This window comes from Schistocerca cancellata, chromosome 1 (assembly GCF_023864275.1).
Source record: "Schistocerca cancellata isolate TAMUIC-IGC-003103 chromosome 1, iqSchCanc2.1, whole genome shotgun sequence".
Lineage (NCBI taxonomy): Eukaryota > Metazoa > Arthropoda > Insecta > Orthoptera > Acrididae > Schistocerca > Schistocerca cancellata.
Window position 1 is genome coordinate 452,682,035 of NC_064626.1, and position 22,232 is coordinate 452,704,266.

General features: G+C 40.9%; 1 protein-coding gene across 1 annotated transcript in view; it reads left to right on the forward strand.

The window, feature by feature from the left end:
- Positions 1 to 12,604: 12,604 nt before the first annotated feature.
- Positions 12,605 to 22,232, forward strand: part of LOC126176770 (leucine-rich repeat-containing protein 15-like) — a 111,756-nt gene continuing 102,128 nt past the window's right edge. Inside the window, exon 1 of the mRNA XM_049923949.1 lies at positions 12,605 to 12,681. The gene's annotated coding sequence lies outside the window, so the exon portion shown is untranslated. The remainder of the gene's footprint in view (positions 12,682 to 22,232) is intronic.

Here is a 22,232-nt window from a genome sequence, read left to right on the forward strand (position 1 = left end):
AGTGGAGACTATACACGGGCTTGGAAGATCTGGGATCCCCTTCCCCAGATCGGCGAGTCTTTAACACTTTCTCCCATCCCCTCTACTCACGTGTTAAAGTTTTCCAGTCTAGGGGTCAGAACATGGAGCAAATCCTCCCCAAGGACGTGTGTGGAGAAGAGATTATGGTTTTGAAGAGAACGACAAAGACTGTAAGCCAGAAAGAAACAGACAGTGGCAATGGGAGAGATAAGTAATGTGGCAGAGACAGTGGTAATGGAAAATAAAGACTATTATAGTGCCAGAGAAGAAACAGCGGTATGAATGAGTGAGAGAAAGGGACAAAGACAGTGATGGAGGGAGAGACAGACATGAGAAAGTGCCAGTGGGAGAAAAAGGAGACAGTAGGAGAGAGACATATAGGCAGTGGCAATGAGAGGGAGATGCTGAGTATGAATGCATCACTGTAAAGAGAAACTGAGTAAAAGGATTGAGAATGTTTTGTGACAAAAAAGACTGCATATGTTTGCATGCCAAAATGTTTGGTGAGGAAGGAAAAATGCGGATTGAAGCACATAGTTCCCCACTTTTCTATCAAACTTTAAGAGAGAAGCGATTTGCCTTTTTTGTGCTCTGACAGAAGCTTTTTCATCTGGTATAAAATATTACTTGGTCTGTATTGTATTGAAAGCTTTCCACAATTTTTATTCTTTTATTTAATAATTTTCTGAAATCTGCCAACTGGGAATTAAAATCTGTTAGGAATAGGAAAGGATTATTTGGTGTGAAATCAATAAGTAAAAAATTTATTTTGGACCCCAATGATTTATAATTTTGTAATTTTTCGTTTTTTGTACCAACCAAAAAGGCCAAGCCCAAAACATAGGAGTTCTTTGACATTTGTTTTAAAGATATTAATTTTTTCTAAAATTTGCGATTTTGTCAGATTCTAAAACTTTAAAGTGATCATATCTTAGAAACTATTTTACATACAGACCTGATTTTTGTACCATTTTATTCTATTTCTTGTGAGATTCAAAATTATCTGCGAATTGACCATATCCATAAAATACTAAATTTACACACGCCAATATTTTAAATTAAAAAAAACTATAATTGGGAAGTGTTTGTGTTGAAACAAATGTATATCAGTAATGCACTGTTTATTAATTTCTGTGGAAAACTTCATGATGGTGTTCTGATTGGAGTATATTGAAATAAATTTTATTTTACTTCAGTCTGCTTTGCAAACTCTACCACAACTCCACATTGTTTGCAAATTGATCCACAAAATAAAGTAAAAATGTAATTATTGTGCACTAATTAAACACAATTCAGTTAATAACTTTAACCATGGAGTAAACCATGCCACATATCTATTAATACAAAAACATAAGGGATGTGATGTCTTTTTCATTTGATATAAATTTTAATTCAGTAGTTATTTTTATACAAAGTACAGAATATACATTATCAATGTACAACAATAAAACAAAAGTGTTAACTTGTATTGGCTTTATTGAGATAAAATTTGTGAAGCACAGGAATGTTAAAGAGGAAGTGTGTTGTTGCCTGCATGTTTAACACAGAAAGTACATATGTTCCATAAAGCAATTTTTTGAAGTAATTTTCGAAACTATAGTTGTAGCACTTTACATGGTGTAGCATTGGTTCAGTACAGTTTGAAGAGTCTAGCACTGAACATAACTTAACTAAATTAATAAGTTCACAAACACTTCAGTGATGGCTCAGCAGCACAATGTAAGAATTGGGAAACTTTCTAATCACATGGGGTGGGAACATGTGATTATGGTGATTATGTTCGTGGCCCAGTAAAAAGATTTGTAGCCAAAGCTGGTCTACAAAATAATGTGAAAAGCAGTTCACAACGTCATTCCAATTGTCTGAGTGGAGTAAAGTAAATATCTTTTAAGTCATGATCTTTTATGTGATGAGTGATCAGCATGCATCAGAAGAAAGGAGCTTGCCAAAAAGATTTTATGAAGACATAGTGGCCACACAGACTCAAAAGTATGATGCATTTATTCCTGTGAGCAAAATCAAAGTTAAAGCTGAAGTTGTTTCTGATTTTAAGGATTTTTGATGTTCATAAAATTCTAGTGCGTCCAGATCCAGATGGCCAACCATTTTATTACAGGATTTGTTGTTTCTGCTTACTGCAACAAATGATGGATGCTTATGCACTGCAAAAGATGAAAAAGAAAGAACCAAACATATTGAAGCATTCTGATGATGGTCAGTGCCAAGAAGACCAGATAAATGGTCTGTTCAGGAAAAATCCGTACTATGTAAATTACACCCCACAACTGCCACTGAAAGAACATATAGATTATCACACAAAGAGATGCAAAAAACTTTACAGATTATGTTGGAAGAGAAATATTGTTATAACAAACAATCTGTCTTATTGCTGGAGAGAACTGGAGTGTGTCATTTATAAGGAGACTGCAATACAGTTATAGACCCCAGTAATATTGTTATTGAATCGCCATAATGTTTTTATGTTGGATGTTTGTAGAAATTTTCTCATTGCAAGACATTAAAAAACTTGATTAAATAGAAACAGCTACATCAATATTTAATTAATACTAATGTATTTGTAAAAATTATGTACAATTAACTAAATTATTAATAGTCTTTATTGACCATGAATTGTTATGGTCTATCAAAACATATTTTCACAGATACCATGGGAAAGTCAAATCTGAATTTAAATTTAAATATATAATTCTAAAAATATAATAAACCATAACCATATACAAAATAACAATGATTTTTCAACCTTATTTGGTTTGTTCCATTTAGGGTTATCATTACAGCTTAATAATGAATTCAACATTCTACAGACAATATATTGGATGCTATATGAACCATTAAAATTAGACTTTGCTTTGGTATGTTCCTAGTGGAATACCATCATGAAATCAGGCACAAACATTCACATATAGTATATGGCCAACAATTCTTCTTTCAAAATAAAACAAAATTTCCAATTTTGAAATGTTAGGAGCTTAAAAATGATTGGTTTGGAAAAATTTAATATTTTATAAATATGGTAAAGTAGCACATAATTTTAAACCTTGAAAGAAATTGATTACAGTGGTACAAATTTCATCTCTGTGAGTGACATAGTTTTTTAGACATGGCCATTTAAACTTTCAATCTGTGCCAGAAACCATACAAATTTGATGATTTTAAAAATTAATAACTAAAAAATGAAAGTTCTAAAAAAATTTAATTTGTTTTTTTTTCCATTGTTGTTGTGGTCTTCAGTCCTGAGACTGAATGGTGCAGCTCTCCATGCTACTCTATCCTGTGCAAGCTTCTTCATCTCCCAGTACCTACTGCAACCTACATCCTTCTGAATCTGCTTAGTGTATTCATCTCTTGGTCTCCCCCTACGATTTTTACCCTCCACACTGCCCTCCAATACTAAATTGGTGGTCCCTTGATGCCTCAGAACATGTCCTACCAACCGATCCCTTCTTCTGGTCAAGTTGTGCCACAAACTTCTCTTCTCCCCAATCCTATTCAATACTTCCTCATTAGTTATGTGATCTACCCATCTAATCTTCAGCATTATTCTGTAGCACCATATTTCGAAAGCTTCTATTCTCTCCTTGTCCAAACTATTTACCGTCCATGTCTCACTTCCATACATGGCTACACTCCATACAAATACTTTCAGAAATGACTTCCTGACACTTAAATCTATACTCGATGTTAACAAATTTCTCTTCTTCAGAAACGCTTTCCTTGCCATTGCCAGTCTACATTTTATATCCTCTCTACTTCGACCATCATCAGTTATTTTGCTCCCCAAATAGCAAAACTCCTTTACTACTTTAAGTGTCTCATTTCCTAATCTAATACCCTCAACATCACCCGACTTAATTCGACTAAATTCCATTATTCTCGTTTTGTTTTTGTTAATGTTCATCTTATATCCTCCTTTCAAGACACCATCCATTCCGTTCAACTGCTCTTCCAGGTCCTTTGCTGTCTCTGACAGAATTACAATGTCATCGGCGAACCTCAAAGTTTTAATTTCTTCTCCATGGATTTTAATACCTATCCCGAATTTTTCTTTTGTTTCCTTTACTGCTTGCTCAATATACAGATTGAATAACATCTGGGAGAGGCTAAAACCCTGTCTTCCTCCCTTTCCAACCACTGCTTCCCTTTCATGTCCCTCGACTCTTATAACTGCCATCTGGTTTCTGTACAAATTGTAAATAGCCTTTCGCTCCCTGTATGTTACCCCTGCCACCTTTAGAATTTGAAAGAGAGTATTCCATTCAACATTGTCAAAAGCTTTCTCTAAGTCTACAAATGCTAGAAACGTAGGTTTGCCTTTCCTTAATCTTTCTTCTAAGATAAGTCATAAGATCAGTATTGCCTCATGTGTTCCAGTATTTCTACGGAATCCAAACTGATCTTCTCCCAGGTCGGCTTCTACTAGTTTTTCCATTCGTCTGTAAAGAATTCGTGTTAGTATTTTGCAGCTGTGGCTTATTAAACTGATTGTTCGGTAATTTTCACATCTGTCAACACCTGCTTTCTTTGGTATTGGAATTATTATATTCTTCTTGAAGTCTGAGGGTATTTCGCCTGTTTCATGCATCTTGCTCACCAGATGGTAGAGTTTTGTCAGGACTGGCTCTCCCAAGGCCGTCAGTAGTTCCAATGGAATGTTGTCTACTCTGGGGGCCTTGTTTCGACTCAGGTCTTTCAGTGCTGTGTCAAACTCTTCACGCAGTATCGTATCTCCCATTTCATCTTCATCTACATCCTCTTCCATTTCCATAATATTGTCCTCAAGTGCATCGCCCTTGTATAGACCCTCTATATACTCCTTCCACCTTTCTGCTTTCCCTTCTTTGCTTAGAACTGGGTTTCCATCTGAGCTCTTGATGTTCATACAAGTGGTTCTCTTATCTCCAAAAGTATCTTTAATTTTCCTGTAGGCAGTATCTGTCTTACCCCTAGTGAGATACGCCTCTACATCCTTACATTTGTCCTCTAGCCATCGCTGCTTAGCCATTTTGTACTTCCTGTCGATCTCATTTTTGAGACGTTTGTATTCCTTTTTGCCTGCTTTATTTACTGCATTTTTATATTTTCTCATTTCATCAATTAAATTCAATATTACTTCTGTTACCCAAGGATTTCTACTACCCCTCGTCTTTTTACCTACTTGATCCTCTGCTGCCTTCACTACTTCATCCCTCAAAGCTACCCATTCTTCTTCTATGTATTTCTTTCCCCCATTCCTGTCAATTGTTCCCTTATGCTCTCCCTGAAACTCTGTACAACCTCTGGTTTAGTCAGTTTATCCAAGTCCCATCTCCTTAAATTCCCACCTTTTTGCAATTTCTTCAGTTTTAATCTACAGTTCATAACCAATATATTGCGGTCAGAGTCCACATCTGCCCCTGGAAATGTCTTACAATTTAAAACCTGGTTCCTAAATCTCTGTCTTACCATTATATAATCTATCTGATACCTTTTAGTGTCTCCAGGGTTCTTCCATGTATACAACCTTCTATCATGATTCTTAAACCAAGTGTTAGCTATGATTAAGTTGTGCTCTGTGCAAAATTCTACCAGGCTGCTTCCTCTTTCAATTCTTAGCCCCAATCCATGTTCACCTACTACGTTTCCTTCTCTCCCTTTTCCTACACTCGAATTCCAGTCACCAATGGCTATTAAATTTTCGTCTCCCTTCACTGTCTGAATAATTTCTTTTATTTCATCATACATTTCTTCAATTTCTTCGTCATCTGCAGAGCTAGTTGGCATATAAACTTGTACTACTGTAGTAGGTGTGGGCTTCGTATCTATCTTGGCCACAATAATGTGTTCGCTATGCTGTTTGTAGTAGCTTACCCGCATTCCTATTTTCCTATTCATTACTAAACCTACTACTGCATTACCCCTATTTGACTTTGTGTTTATAACCCTGTAGTCACCTGACCAGAAGTCTTGTTCCTCCTGCCACCGAACTTCACTAATTCCCACTATATCTAACTTTAACCTATCCATTTCCCTTTTTAAATTTTCTAACCTATCTGCCCGATTAAGGGATCTGACATTCCACGCTCCGATCCGTAGAACGCCAGTTTTCTTTCTGCTGATAACGACATCCTCTTGAGTAGTCACCGCCCGGAGATCCGAATGGGGGACTATTTTACCTCTGGGATATTTTACCCAAGAGGACGCCATCATCATTTAATCATACAGTAAAGCTGCAAGCCCTCGGGAAAAATTACAGCTGTAGTTTCCCCTTGCTTTCAGCCGTTCGCAGTACCAGCACAGCAAGGCCGTTTTGGTTATTGTTACAAGGCCAGATCAGTCAATCATCCAGACTGTTGCCCCTGCAACTACTGAAAAGGCTGCTGCCCCTCTTCAGGAACCACACGTTTGTCTGGCCTCTCAACAGATACCCCTCTGTTGTGGTTGTACCTACGGTACGGCTATCTGTATCGCTGAGGCACGCAAGCCTCCCCACCAACGGCCAGGTCCATGGTTCATGGTTTTTTTCCATTACAGACAACTTTTACAATTACTGCACAAAAAATTATCAAATTATAAGATGCCAAGAACTAGATCGTTAGTGGGTTATGAAAGTGACCAAACAGTAGATAAATGATACATTACAGTTTTGCTACAACACAGAACTCGTGATGCACACTAATTACCAATCATAACATTGTAAATATTGAATAAATAACTTTTGTGAAATGCATTATCATGTATTACATTACTGAGAATGAACACCATTCTGTTTATTTTGTATTAGTTAATTTTTATAAATGCAAACTTGAAACTATAGTGATATTGCCACATGGTAACATCTTTACTAAAGGAATCTATTTCAGTTATCTATTAAACCTGTTTTGGAAAGTATAGATTATAATTTTATTTATTGATAGAATATGATAATTTGAGCATTTTGTTTGTATTTAGCTTTTGTTTAATTACCCATGTGTGCAACTTTTTGTCAAGTAATTATAAATGTGCCCTTTTGGGGCCCTAGAATGCTTTTAAACTGTAATCTTCAAATCATCAGTTTTCGCAAAATGTCTGTAACAATGAGTACAGTTATTGCTTTATTTATTATTGTTGGGTTTTTTAAATAAAATTATCAATGAGTTTGGCATGTATAGAAAAAATGTGTAACCAAGACATTTGTGAACTAACGAAAGGATGCTAATGGCATAACGTGCCAATGGCACTCTCATTCTTAATATTCTGACAATTTACTATATTTCCATCTTAAGAAAGATGATGGTTGATGTACTGCTTACAGTGCTACAATTTTTCCTTCTGTCAAGCTCAAGTCACTCTTTGTTTTTATTCATACTCTGAATCACTATATTTTTCTGTGGACAATTCATTGACTTATGTATTTTACTCATTGCTCACTTCCTTTACCAAGAGTTCGGCTCTTGTATCATCGCCTACTGTGTTAGTGTCATCAGCAAATGATTTCCATAACTGTCATCACCTGAATAGCTGCTTTTGTGTATTAATAACAGTAATGGGTCTAAATGGAACTTTAAGGAAATCCTCTGTCAAAGTGTTTTCTTTACTCTGATCCATGTTAGTGCAATTTTTTAATTATATTTTAAACTTTGATAATTCTACACTTTGTTCCTTATTTTACAGTTTTATTGAATACTACTCATTAGCTACTCCACATTCTTATACCAATTTAAAATTATTTTGCGGTGAAGTGTGCCAAGGGTCTTGAATGTATCTGAATACTTATCTCTTTCAAAACCGTCCTTGCCACATTCTCAAAGCACAGCTTTTGTTACATACATTTTCACTGATCTTGTTACTGTTATCATTTTTTAAACAAACCGGTACCCCCTGAGGAAGTTATATTTATGTAATGTAATTCATAAATGTGATATCTCAAGAGATTCCGTTATTTTCAGAATGATAACAACAGAGAAATTAACCTATAATTTTCAATACCGTTGTACTGGATACAAGAAAAGTTTGTGTTTATAATATTCCAAATTTTTGTAGATTATTTATTGAGAACCTATCCCAAAAAATAAATATTATGTTTTGTTTCTCTTTCTCTGTATCTGTTTTACAACATCCGCATAGCACTGTACTTGTTCTGTGCAATATTTTATAATTTAATCATTTACTTGTAGTAGTTGTTCGCAACACACATGTACTTCTATCACACTGGGGTGTGCAAAACTTCAGCACGAAACTGTCACATGATGTGTCACTACCAAGTAACATAAGTTGATGAAACTTAGAAAGAACTGCTACACGATAGTACCAAAGTTTACTGAAATAAATACGCAATAAACCAAACAGAAATGATGCTTTTATTCAAAGACAATTAAAGCATACAAGGTAGATTTTCAACAGTCTTCTTTTTCCCCCCAACTATATCATTAAAAACTTAATGTGCCTCAGTTGCTTTATCCTTTTTTGTATAGCTGTCATAAGGTTTCTCTTATTCTTGATCTCTTTCATGGTACCTTGATTTGTTTTTATTTTGCTGTCCAGCTGGTCTTCGTTATCCTGTAAACGCATTCTCTCTGTCCTCAACAATGTCCAGCATCAGGTCGATTAATAAAATTTTTTTCTTTTCTATACTAAACGACTTCTTCACTAGTAGTTGTCAAAATTCAACACGAGTTAAGCTGTTGCAATTATTTTCTTATTTCCAGGCTACATCTGTTGTCTTCTTCATGTAAGGTGCTTAAATAACCAAATTTTCAGTTGTTTCTGTTTTATTCCTTTCACTTTGAAAGTGATGTGACCTAATTTCTGATTTGCTTACTACCATAATTTTGGATTATTATGATAATGTAAGGTGATACGATGGCACTCTATACCCTCTATCAAGGGGGCCATCTCGTAAATTAAAGACATAAGTAACATTTGTGAGGGCCACAGAAGATTACACATAAGTATAGTGACACTCTTGGGTGAGAAAAAGAAAGAAAGCCATTTAGCATTTTTGTTGAAAGGGTATTTACACAACCTATTTCTACATAAAAAAATCAATACTAGATAACTGATAACATCTTTCTCTGGTTTGAAGCTTCTCTTGACGTTTCTCACGATTTAAAAATTTGGGTTGTTTTTAAATTCACCTTATGTAGAACGCTATTTATTTATTTTTTTTATTCACCCAGACATGATCCGACACCTATTTGTCGTCATCTGTGTGTCAAATTTATTTCTGCAAAGTATAATATAAAGTTTAAAATCATGTATCTTTTGTAAGCCTAGAAATTATAACATATGCTTTTTTTGGTTTGTTTCGTTTGCTCACCTGAAAGTTACATTGGTAATGAAATTGTGGGTTTTTGTGCCCTTTTCGTCATTTTGGCAACACGTCATCTGTAAAGTAGCTATGAATAAAATTTTTGTATATTTCTGAAGTACTATTTTATGTGTAGAGCTTACTATGTTGCTGTACTGACATTTTAAGTCCAGATGTGTACCTCTGGTGGATATCTCTTTCTGTTGCTGTTGAGTAAACTGTTTTCACAGTTATTTATAAGAATTTTCGCTCACTTTACTTCACACGTATTTTCCACACAACGTGACAAAACGTAATTTGAGCAGACACTTCTGTCTCCATACGCATTGAAAGGTGCTATGTTATCGCTGCTCACTTTTTCATCGTTTGCCTTGTGTTTAATGTGACGCTACTTTTGAATGCTTCGTGAGAACTATCGTTCTGTATGCTTGGCGGCGGAGGGGGAGAGGGGGGTGATGTGACTTTTTTACAGAGGCTGATGAGCCGAAATGCATAACTGATTCTGTGTGCCAGATATCCGACAGTTTCTTAGTAGGTTTTTGAAGGTATGAGCCACTAGATGTCTAAGCACAGGTCATGTAATTTGCTTAAATAACGGGCCAATGACTTTCGTATACGGTGACAGCACCCGATAGCGACTCAGACTGGTTCCATAGGATTTAAAATAGGCGAATTTTTCGCCGAGACATCAATGTGAGTTCACTATAATGCTTCTCAAACCACTGTAGCACGGTTCTGGCTCCGAGACACGGACAGCTACACTGTTGAAAGATGACATCGCCATCCGGGAAGACATCAAGCATGAAGGGATGCGGCTGTCGGCGTGTCTTCTGTTGCTACCACAGGTCCCACGCAGGCACAGGATAATGTTTCCCATAGCATTATACACTCCTGGAAATTGAAATAAGAACACCGTGAATTCATTGTCCCAGGAAGGGGAAACTTTATTGACACATTCCTGGGGTCAGATACATCACATGATCACACTGACAGAACCACAGGCACATAGACACAGGCAACAGAGCATGCACAATGTCGGCACTAGTACAGTGTATATCCACCTTTCGCAGCAATGCAGGCTGCTATTCTCTCATGGAGACGATCGTAGAGATGCTGGATGTAGTCCTGTGGAACGGCTTGCCATGCCATTTCCACCTGGCGCCTCAGTTGGACCAGCGTTCGTGCTGGACGTGCAGACCGCGTGAGACGACGCTTCATCCAGTCCCAAACATGCTCAATGGGGGACAGATCCGGAGATCTTGCTGGCCAGGGTAGTTGACTTACACCTTCTAGAGCACGTTGGGTGGCACGGGATACATGCGGACGTGCATTGTCCTGTTGGAACAGCAAGTTCCCTTGCCGGTCTAGGAATGGTAGAACGATGGGTTCGATGACGGTTTGGATGTACCGTGCACTATTCAGTGTCCCCTCGACGATCACCAGTGGTGTACGGCCAGTGTAGGAGATCGCTCCCCACACCATGATGCCGGGTGTTGGCCCTGTGTGCCTCGGTCGTATGCAGTCCTGATTGTGGCGCTCACCTGCACGGCGCCAAACACGCATACGACCATCATTGGCACCAAGGCAGAAGCGACTCTCATCGCTGAAGATGACACGTCTCCATTCGTCCCTCCATTCACGCCTGTCGCGACACCACTGGAGGCGGGCTGCACGATGTTGGGGCGTGAGCGGAAGACGGCCTAACGGTGTGCGGGACCGTAGCCCAGCTTCATGGAGACGGTTGCGAATGGTCCTCGCCGATACCCCAGGAGCAACAGTGTCCCTAATTTGCTGGGAAGTGGCGGTGCGGTCCCCTACGGCACTGCGTAGGATCCTACGGTCTTGGCGTGCATCCGTGCGTCGCTGCGGTCCGGTCCCAGGTCGACGGGCACGTGCACCTTCCGCCGACCACTGGCGACAACATCGATGTACTGTGGAGACCTCACGCCCCACGTGTTGAGCAATTCGGCGGTACGTCCACCCGGCCTCCCGCATGCCCACTATACGCCCTCGCTCAAAGTCCGTCAACTGCACATACGGTTCACGTCCACGCTGTCGCGGCATGCTACCAGTGTTAAAGACTGCGATGGAGCTCCGTATGCCACGGCAAACTGGCTGACACTGACGGCGGCGGTGCACAAATGCTGCGCAGCTAGCGCCATTCGACGGCCAACACCGCGGTTCCTGGTGTGTCCGCTGTGCCGTGCGTGTGATCATTGCTTGTACAGCCCTCTCGCAGTGTCCGGAGCAAGTATGGTGGATCTGACACACCGGTGTCAATGTGTTCTTTTTTCCATTTCCAGGAGTGTACGTTCCCACCAGCCTGCGTCCGTGATTCGGTGGACGTGTCGAGCCGATGTTCACTTCGTGATGGCATTTGCGGAGTCGACTATCGACGTACTGTATAAGAATTGTGATTCATCCAAAGACCCGACTCGTTTCAATTGATTGACGGCCGAATCCCGATGGTCCCGGGCCCACTGCAATCGAATTGATGATATCGTTGAGTCAACATGTGAATACGCAGGGGTAATCTGCTGCGGAGCTCCGTATTCAACAATGTACGATGAACGGTATGGTCCGGAATAGTTGTGCATGCAGCAGCATTGTGCTCTTTCGGCAGAGATGCCACGGATCACCTACTCCACAGAACAGACAAGCCTCAGAACCTCACATTCTGTGAACCAACCGGCACCTACTGGTAGTTTCATTGTCCTTCTACCTTTTTCAGTAGATGCTCAAGACACAAGCACGTGAACTTTCGATCAGCTTTGCCGTTTTCGAGATATTCGTTCACAGGCTCTGCGTAATAATAATCTGCCCTTTGTCAAAGTCACTTATCTCAACGGATTTCCGTATTTGCAGACCATATCTTCGCTATGGTAATCCCTTGCCCGTGTCTCCTCTGCTCACATAGTTTTGTCACCGCGTCACGTGTAAAACCACCAGGCGGCATCCAACGTCACATTGGGCGGTGGTCATAATGTTATGGCTTATCACTGTGTGTGTGTGTGTGTGTGTGTGTGTGTGTGTGTGAGTGTGAACATATTATATTACGTCACATATGTTTCGTCCACCAGCAGGCATGTTTGTGTGAATGAAAAGAGATAAATAGTGTTTTGCATAAGGCGTATTTCGAAACAACCCAAATTATAGACCGCTGATATTTATTACGAGTGTGGATTTGCTGTAGCAAGCACGCACGTTGAAAGGGAGGCAGAGAGCGCAGCGGGAGCAGTGGTTAGCAGGGGACCCGTGGTGTGGGGAGCGAGGGCGTACCATCCTCATTAGGGAGCACGGTGTGGGCGGCGCGGCGCGGCGCAGCACGCAGTGCGCCGCTGGCTGCGGGCCAGGCTTCAACACTCGCCGCTCCGGTAAGCCGCTCATTGTGCCGCTGCCTGCCTCTAGTATCGATTACAACCTCCCGTACAACGCTTCCGAAGCAGGTTTTATAGCAAGCATGTAACGCAACTGTATGATCTTGAAAAGTAATATGATATCATACATTGCTATAGCTTGTATTATAAACTTTAAAAGGTTCACTGGGTTTACAAACATCATGTAATAATAATGATAAGAGAAGACTATTAGTCTTCCGCCAGCGGCCTTGCCATCGGTTCCCGTCAGATCAGCGAAGTTAAGCGCTGTTTAAGCTCTCTCGAACTTGGCTGACACTGGTGACCATCCGGGTCTGCCGAGTGCTGTAGGCGAGTGGGGGTACACTCAGCCCTTCTGATGCCAATTGAGGAGCTACCTGATTGAAAAGTATCGGCTCTGGTCTCGGAAACTGACAATGCCACGGAGAGCGATGTGCTGACCCAGTGCCCCTCCTTATCCGCATCCAATGACGCCTATCGGCTGAGGATGAACGCGCGATCGGTCGGTACAGTTGGGCCGTCCGAGGCCTGTTCGGACGAACGGTTTATGAGTCCTCTAACACTTAGTTTGCAATTTACGAGATAGTCAACTGTAGACATGTGTTGTGGTCTTCAGTGCAGCTCGGCCTGCTGTGCCTGTACTGTGCAAGTGTCTCCGTATCTGCATAATTACTGCAACCTACATGCATTTGAACCTGCTTACTGTCGCCAAACTTCGGTCTCTCATTATAATTTTACCCGCCTTATTTTCCTACGTTACCAAATGAACAGTTCCTTGATGATTCAAGTTGTATCCTATCAACCCATCTCATCTTTTAGTCAAGTTAAACCGCAAAGCCCTTTATTCCCCAGTTCGATTCCGCACCTCTTCACTAGTTATTGATCATTCCATCTAATCTACTTCTGTAAAAGCACATTTCAAAAGCATCTATTATCTTGTCTGAGCTGTTTATCGCCCACGTTTCACTCGTGTGCAGCCCTATTCGCCAGACGAATGTTTTCAGGACACTAAAATTTATATTCCACATTATCAAATTTCTCTTTTTGGGTATAGTGTTTCTTGCTATTGCCAGTCTGTGTTTTACGATGACTATTCGGACAGTAAGGTCCTATCGATCGTGAAATGCAAACCACAGTGAAAATCCGTTGAAACTGAGCACAGATGTGTTGAACAGTGTTTCTAGTACGCCCGTCGATCGCTTCACATTGCTCTTTTCAGTTCTGAGAGCACATTGAAACGTAAAGATGCCTAGAGAGTAGTGTCTCCCGCCAAGTGGGAGTGCCTGTAAGAGATTCTGCTTGATTTCTCGCAGCCCATGCAGCTGCCATTCATTTCCTTCTTCATGACAATTCTTGGCCGCACGCTGAGGGGCAATGAGGAAACTCCTGCAGTGTTTCCGATGGGAAGTGTTTGATCACCTACCATACTCCCCTGGACTTGACCCCCTCTGATTTTCATCTCCGTTCATATGAGCTACTGACTGTGAAGACAATATTTTATGCAGACAAAAAGCTGCAGATCAGAGTAGAGAATTGGCAGAAAGCACAAGTGGTTGCGTTATATGACGAGGGTATCGGAAAACTGGTACAAAACTACGTTAAATGTCTCTGTCGGAGCGGCAACTGTATAGAGAAGTTGATGAAATTTGGACCTAGCTGATGTAAATAAAACATTTTTCATTCTGACTGTCAATTCCATTTCGCGACCGACCGAACCTTACTTTCCGAATAGCCCTCTTGTATCCTCATTGCTTCGGCCATTGTCATTTATTTTGCTGCCGAAATAGCAAATCTCATCTACTACTTTTAGCATCTCACTTCCTAATTTAATTTCCTCAGCATAGCCTGATTTCATTCTACTACATTCCGTTACTCTAGGCTCAGTTTTGCTGATATTTATCTTTCAACCACTTTTCAAGGTAGTATTCCGTTCAGAGCGTCCTCCAGGTCATTTCCCTCCCTTACAGTTTTTATGTATTTTTATTGTATTTCATCGTTAATAGCTTCAAAATTTCAAAGAGTGCATTCCAGTCAATACATTCGAAACTATTATCTACATCTACAAACGCTATAAGTGTAATTTGTATCTTTCAGTCTTTCTTCTACTGTAAGTCGTAGCGTCAGTACTGACTCCCCAGAATTCAAACTGATCTTCCACCAGGTCGGCTCCAGCCACATTCCATTCTTCTATAAATAATTCATGTTAGTGTTATACGACCATGACTTAAACTGATTGTTTCGTAATACACACATGTCATCATCTGCCTCTCTTAGCAGAGCACTGAGATCTTCTTGAAGTCTGGGGGTATTTCCCCTACCTCGTAAGTCCCGCGTAGAAGGGGAAACAGTTTGTTGTAGTCAATTCTTGCAAGGATCCAACGTGTTTATTAATTTCTGCATTTGAATGTAAATTAGTTGGATTCTATGAGTTCATGCTTAGTCCAGAGTTTGTAACATTTTCAGTCGAATTAGTGTGTGAATATAGGGATATGGTGCTTCAAATGACTACTTTGGAGTCGAGTATGCAATTACCATTATGATACTTGACCTGTTTTAAATCCCGACATTGAATGTGTGAAGACGAAAGTAAACGTAATCACCTGAAGACGGTCGTATTCCCGAAACCGATCGTGTTTTAAATAAACCAGCTTCAGTTATGACTGGTAACAAATCAGTTACGACTGATAACGGATATCTTCAATATTAACCAGTGTTATTATTATCCAACAGTATGTGAAGCTTTGAACAGATATATGGAAGAGATTAATGTCACCAGAAAAATCTCAGGTTAAGACTGCCGACGATTGATGCTGTTCCCATACTTACCATATTAAACAATTTAGTTTCAGGAAGATAAGTTATGAAAAATAAGAAAGTGATACAGTGATACCTCTTTCAACTATGAAGGACCTACCAGACAGTTCAGTCTGGACCTTGCTCCATTTTCTTGAAGAATCAATAAAATAATGTAATAATTAAGGTTTAATCACTCAACACGCTTCGTATAGTTTAAAACAGTCAAAAGTTTCACCGTTTTGTTGCGCTTGTGAGCTATGTAGATGTTATGAATGCACTTGCATTATTAATTAAGTAATACTAGAGCACCGCGCCGTCTTCGCACACATAGTACTAAGTACCTACAGCCGAACGACTTACCTGACGTAGCGGTAATTATATACACAAAACGTCCTCTGAATCGGTTTATCTATTGGTGAAATCCGTATCAGAATCACACAGTAGTCACTGAGATTAGCCTTCACATGCAGACAGAAGACTATGGCAGGTCACTTTATAATACACTCCTGGAAATTGAAATAAGAACACCGTGAATTCATTGTCCCAGGAAGGGGAAACTTTATTGACACATTCCTGGGGTCAGATACATCACATGATCACACTGACAGAACCACAGGCACATAGACACAGGCAACAGAGCATGCACAATGTCGGCACTAGTACAGTGTATATCCACCTTTCGCAGCAATGCAGGCTGCTATTCTCCCATGGAGACGATCGTAGAGATGCTGGATGTAGTCCTGTGGAACGGCTTGCCATGCCATTTCCACCTGGCGCCTCAGTTGGACCAGCGTTCGTGCTGGACGTGCAGACCGCGTGAGACGACGCTTCATCCAGTCCCAAACATGCTCAATGGGGGACAGATCCGGAGATCTTGCTGGCCAGGGTAATTGACTTACACCTTCTAGAGCACGTTGGGTGGCACGGGATACATGCGGACGTGCATTGTCCTGTTGGAACAGCAAGTTCCCTTGCCGGTCTAGGAATGGTAGAACGATGGGTTCGATGACGGTTTGGATGTACCGTGCACTATTCAGTGTCCCCTCGACGATCACCAGTGGTGTACGGCCAGTGTAGGAGATCGCTCCCCACACCATGATGCCGGGTGTTGGCCCTGTGTGCCTCGGTCGTATGCAGTCCTGATTGTGGCGCTCACCTGCACGGCGCCAAACACGCATACCACCATCATTGGCACCAAGGCAGAAGCGACTCTCATCGCTGAAGACGACACGTCTCCATTCGTCCCTCCATTCACGCCTGTCGCGACACCACTGGAGGCGGGCTGCACGATGTTGGGGCGTGAGCGGAAGACGGCCTAACGGTGTGCGGGACCGTAGCCCAGCTTCATGGAGACGGTTGCGAATGGTCCTCGCCGATACCCCAGGAGCAACAGTGTCCCTAATTTGCTGGGAAGTGGCGGTGCGGTCCCCTACGGCACTGCGTAGGATCCTACGGTCTTGGCGTGCATCCGTGCGTCGCTGCGGTTCGGTCCCAGGTCGACGGGCACGTGCACCTTCCGCCGACCACTGGCGACAACATCGATGTACTGTGGAGGCCACACGCCCCACGTGTTGAGCAATTCGGCGGTACGCCCACCCGGCCTCCCGCATGCCCACTATACGCCCTCGCTCAAAGTCCGTCAACTGCACATACGGTTCACGTCCACGCTGTCGCGGCATGCTACCAGTGTTAAAGACTGCGATGGAGCTCCGTATGCCACGGCAAACTGGCTGACACTGACGGCGGCGGTGCACAAATGCTGCGCAGCTAGCGCCATTCGACGGCCAACACTGCGGTTCCTGGTGTGTCCGCTGTGCCGTGCGTGTGATCATTGCGTGTACAGCCCTCTCGCAGTGTCCGGAGCAAGTATGGTGGGTCTGACACATCGGTGTCAATGTGTTCTTTTTTCCATTTCCAGGAGTGTATGTATAGATGTTTTGCAGAGTAACAAGATGTCAAAGCAGTAGTTTCAATAGAAACATCATAGTCAGCCATTAATTTTTGAATAGATCAGTTAAAATGCACATCTATGTCGTTAAATTACAGAGCCCTGTCTGCATTGGGTACATTAGAGGAGCAACTCTATCTCAGACTGATTCATGAGGACAGAAACATATCTTGGTGTTGTTGAAGAAACAACTATGCGTTCGACAAGTTGTTTAGAAAGACCACAGCACACATACAACGCTGTCGTTGGATGTTCAGTAATTTTTCACGAAACGTCAGTTCTCTACTTTAAAATGTGAACTTTATGGTATGTTCTTCAACGCACTAATTATAAGCAATTAATTAACATAACCAACTGTAAACTGTTAGATACCAAAGTGAGCTATGTTAACCACACAGGTTTAATCTGGTTGTAGAAATGCTTGACTCAAGAAAACGAAGGAGGGAAGACTAGTATTTAGCGTCTCGTCCTTGACAACGAAATTAAGAAAGGTGAAAGTTATGATGAAGTAACCATCCCGGCATTTACTTTAAATGACTTAACAAAACATGAGCCTGCATGAGTGTGCAGGGATCTCAGTCGGTGTCCTCCTGGATAGGAGACCAGTGTCTTACGACTGCACGACCTGGATCGATTAGACTATCGAAAAATTGTCAAAGTGAAAGTAATCAGTCGAAGAATTAATTGTATGTGGCTGAAAGTTAAATATAAATGCGAAAACAAACTTACAACAAACAAATATTAGTACAGAGGAATTGGATAAGTAGTGCAGCAAGGCACTCAGGATCCAGCAGCAAGACAGTCGTATCAAAAACTGAGAGTAATTGCAGATCTCATATTTTATTGGAATTATGATTATCAGTGGCAAAATCTACCACTGATTTGTTTTGAGCAGAAACTTCAGGAAAGTGTCTGTCAGCTCCCATGGTTATTAAACATTATCTTATAAACTGTGTAGCATGACGGAACAATGTTAAAATGACACGTATTTTCACTAAGAGGAACATTCCATTATAATTGATTGTTTACCAATCGTCTCTTTGAGCAGACTACAGTCAGTCAAACAGTGACTAATTTATACAGTGTCTGTTGTTCTTATTGATCAAAGTGTGACTAATGAGTCAACTTATCGTAACTGATATATTAACTAAATAATGTTAAAATTAAATAATGTATCCAATGAGGAAATGCAGCAGTAATCAGAATCAAGTAATTACGGTATTAGCTTGTTGACTTCAACCGTAAACATGCAACAATCCTTAATAGTAAATATGACACTGACATTCAGTTTTACCTGCGGGCTCTTATTGTTGTTATTTCAGACATTAATAAGTTACGAAAGGGTTATACAGTGTAGCGTTTACTTGCAGCACAAAGAAGATTAAGAAAACAATAACTGGAAAGCTACTTCCACGGTTTTATCAAGCTGCTAGGAGAAACCAAACTCAAAAAGTCACTGAGGTGGATCCTGACTGTTTGGTAGAAGTCTAAGAAGTAGGTAGAACTCACAGAAAGCACCCAGTACAGATTCAGCCATATCTTGCCTTCGCAGTTAGCTTCCTCATTCTTGTGTATTATGTATTGAACGGGAGACCTAGAAACGATGGAGAGGCCTCAGTGATTCACAACCCCACAAAAGGCCACAGCAGTCCACCCCCCCCCCCCCCCCCCGCGCGCCCCACTCCGAACCAGAGTTTCTGTGTGGTTCGGCTCCCAGTGGACCCCCCAGGGAACGTCTCATAGCAGACGAGTGTAACCTCCAATGTTTGCGTGGTAGAGTAATTATGGTGTACCTGTACGTGGAGGCAGTGTTTGCGCAGCAATCGCTGACAGTGTAGCTGATGCAGAATAAGGGAAACCAGCCCGGATTCGCCGATGCAGATGGAAAACGGGCTTAAAAACCATCCACAGGCTGCCTGGCAGCGCGGACCTCGACACTAATCCACTGGGCGGATTCATGCCAGGGATCGGCACGCCTTCCCACTCGGGAAGCAGCGCGCTAGACTGCGTGGCTAGCCAGGCGCCCTTCGTCATCCTTACTTACAAACTCTCTAATTTCCGTATCAGTTTGACAGACAATGTTAGGAGTAGATAGAGCTTACTCAACGCACCAAGTGCAGATTCAGTGATATTCTGCATTGTCAGACAGAAATGATAATACTATATTACTCAGTGAAAAAAGCGAACGATTAGTACATCTGTAATGCACTGGTTGCAGACCAAAGGCAAATTACAACAGCAAAGCTAATAATACCCCATACTGTAAAACTGTCCCTAATAAAAAGAGTGATTACCAGATTAATCATACAAGTTAGATGCACACAAACAGACGTCCATTTGCCCATGGTCACAGTCCACAGCTCGTAGTCTAGTAGTTAGCGTTGCTGCCTCTGGATCACAGGCTCCCAGGTTCCATTTCCTGCCGAGTCGGGCATTTTCTCTGCCCGGGGACTGGGTGTTTGTGTTGTTCGTTGGGTGTTTGTGTTGTTCGTATCATTTCATCCGCATTCGAGAAAATGGCGAGACTGGACTTTGAAGAGACTGAGGATTTGTACGGGCGCTGACAACAGTCCGCTGAGCGCCCCACAAACCAAACATCATCATCATCATCCATGAACACAGGTAGCAAAGAAACAGAGCATGAACTGTGTGCGAAATTGAATAACAGAATACGTGATTAACAGTACAACACAGCTAAGGCAACAAAACGAAGAAGTTGAATTGTCACTACGTCGTACATATGAGAGATTATTCATTTTACGAGAATATTATTTTAGTGAGGTAGAGCTGAAGGGATCCGCACCACACAAGTGAAGGCTGTATCATTTTGGACCCCTTAAATATAATACTGAGCCAAAACATTATGACTTCTGCGACAGCAAATCCCACCTGGTGATGCTGTGGGCACATGGCATGGTAAGAAAAGCATATAAGCAGAGCAGAGACGAATGGGGTTTATTTAGGTACGATGTGGGTCGCAAAACACACTGACGTAAGCGACTTCGGCGAAGGATAAATTGTTGTGGCCCAGCGCCTGGTAATGACAATCTTGGGAGGGCAAAGCAGATTCTCTGTTTGCGTGAGCATCTATGGAAAGTGAATGACGGACGGTAAAACCAAGTAGATTGGCAGTGTCCTCAAACTTTTAGAAAGCTATTCCTGTGATTCTTTCAGCGCCATAATGGATTGTTCAAAATTTGTGTTATGTTTAACGCCAGTGAGCTTAGGGAAATGAACTGTGAACCTTGTCAGAAGTCGTGCCTTCCACAATGAGATTTTCTTTTGACATGCATCCAGTTCCACCATGAAATCAGAAATAAGCTGCTTCTCACCTTTCAGTGTCTTTCTGCGAGCAGCCTGCAGTCAATTCTGTTTAAATTTCAAGGTCTCCAATCTATTCTGGATTTTATAATTTTCATTCTTGCTTTACCTTTTCCTTCAGAAATTCAACAGTAGCGAGTCTTAAATCGAAAACTATTTTCATGCATCTCTTTTGACTTAATCAACATACTTTGCAGTAATATTTAATGTCTCTATACACTTTAAGTTCAATTCCATCAAAAACTCTTGCAAGTGACTTTGTAAGAAAGAGTGTTGTTCTCACCACCAATTCCATCTCTTGTTCCATACGTGCTTCTTGATGTACAAAACAATGAATCCCGTACAAATCATCTGTCGATCGTTGTAATTTTCACCGCTTTCGCCGGCAAATAAATACTTAAATTCTATTTGCATTATGTTGTAATGTCGTTTCATAGCGAATTTGTGGTACCCTTCGGTTATGCGAATACGTAATAGATATTGAGAATCCTCATCCTTCTCCTTCCTGATTCCCATTAAGTTTTAAAGAATTACGACGATAGATCTCTAGACTGCGATTTGTAGGGCACACAGCCACTTCCTAAGAATTGATCAAATATTAAATGCTCTGAATAACTGAACATCACCCATTGGGATATTCTGGGATCTCTCAAAGGCTTTTGACTGTGTGAATCATGAAATTTCTTTAGATAAGCTAAGTATTGTGCTATGAGTTAGACAGTGTGCCAATGATTTAATTCATATATAACTGGAAGAATGCAGAAGTTTGAAATTAACAGTACAGATAGTTCCCAAAAAGCAGCAGAGTCCTCTAACTGGGGAGGTATCAAGAACAGTGTCTAACAGGGTTCAGTCTTGGGTTCTTTATTGTTCTTAATATATATTAATCACTTGCCACTCAATATTCATGAAGATGCAAAGCTAGTTTTTTTATGATGATGCAAGTATAATAATCACACCTAACCAACAAGAATTAGCTGAGGAAATTGTAAACAATGCCTTTTGGAAAATAATCAAGTGCTTCTCTGCAAGTAGAACTCTCACTAAATTTTGATAAAAAGCAGTTCTGCTCAATGACATAACACCATTGATTTGACTTTGAACAGAAGTCTGTTGCTAATGCAGAATAATCAAAATTGGGGTGTATGTATTGATGAGAAACTGAACTAGAGAAATGCAACGATGACCTCTTGAAATATTTACATTCCGCTGCTTATGCTATTAGGGTTATTGCAAATTTTGGTGACAAGCATACCAGTAAATTAGTCTACTATACCTATTTTCATTCGTTGCTTTCAAATGCTATCATATTTTTATAGCGTTAAGAGTCTGATAGATAGCCAATGTCGTATTCATGATCTGTGGAACAACCATTAATATAATTATTATAGTATGAATAGTTTTCGCACAGTGAATTACACAGCCTTAGTACATATATACAGCTTCTAACTTCAGTACTTGTTGTGTTAAACCTTACCGCTTA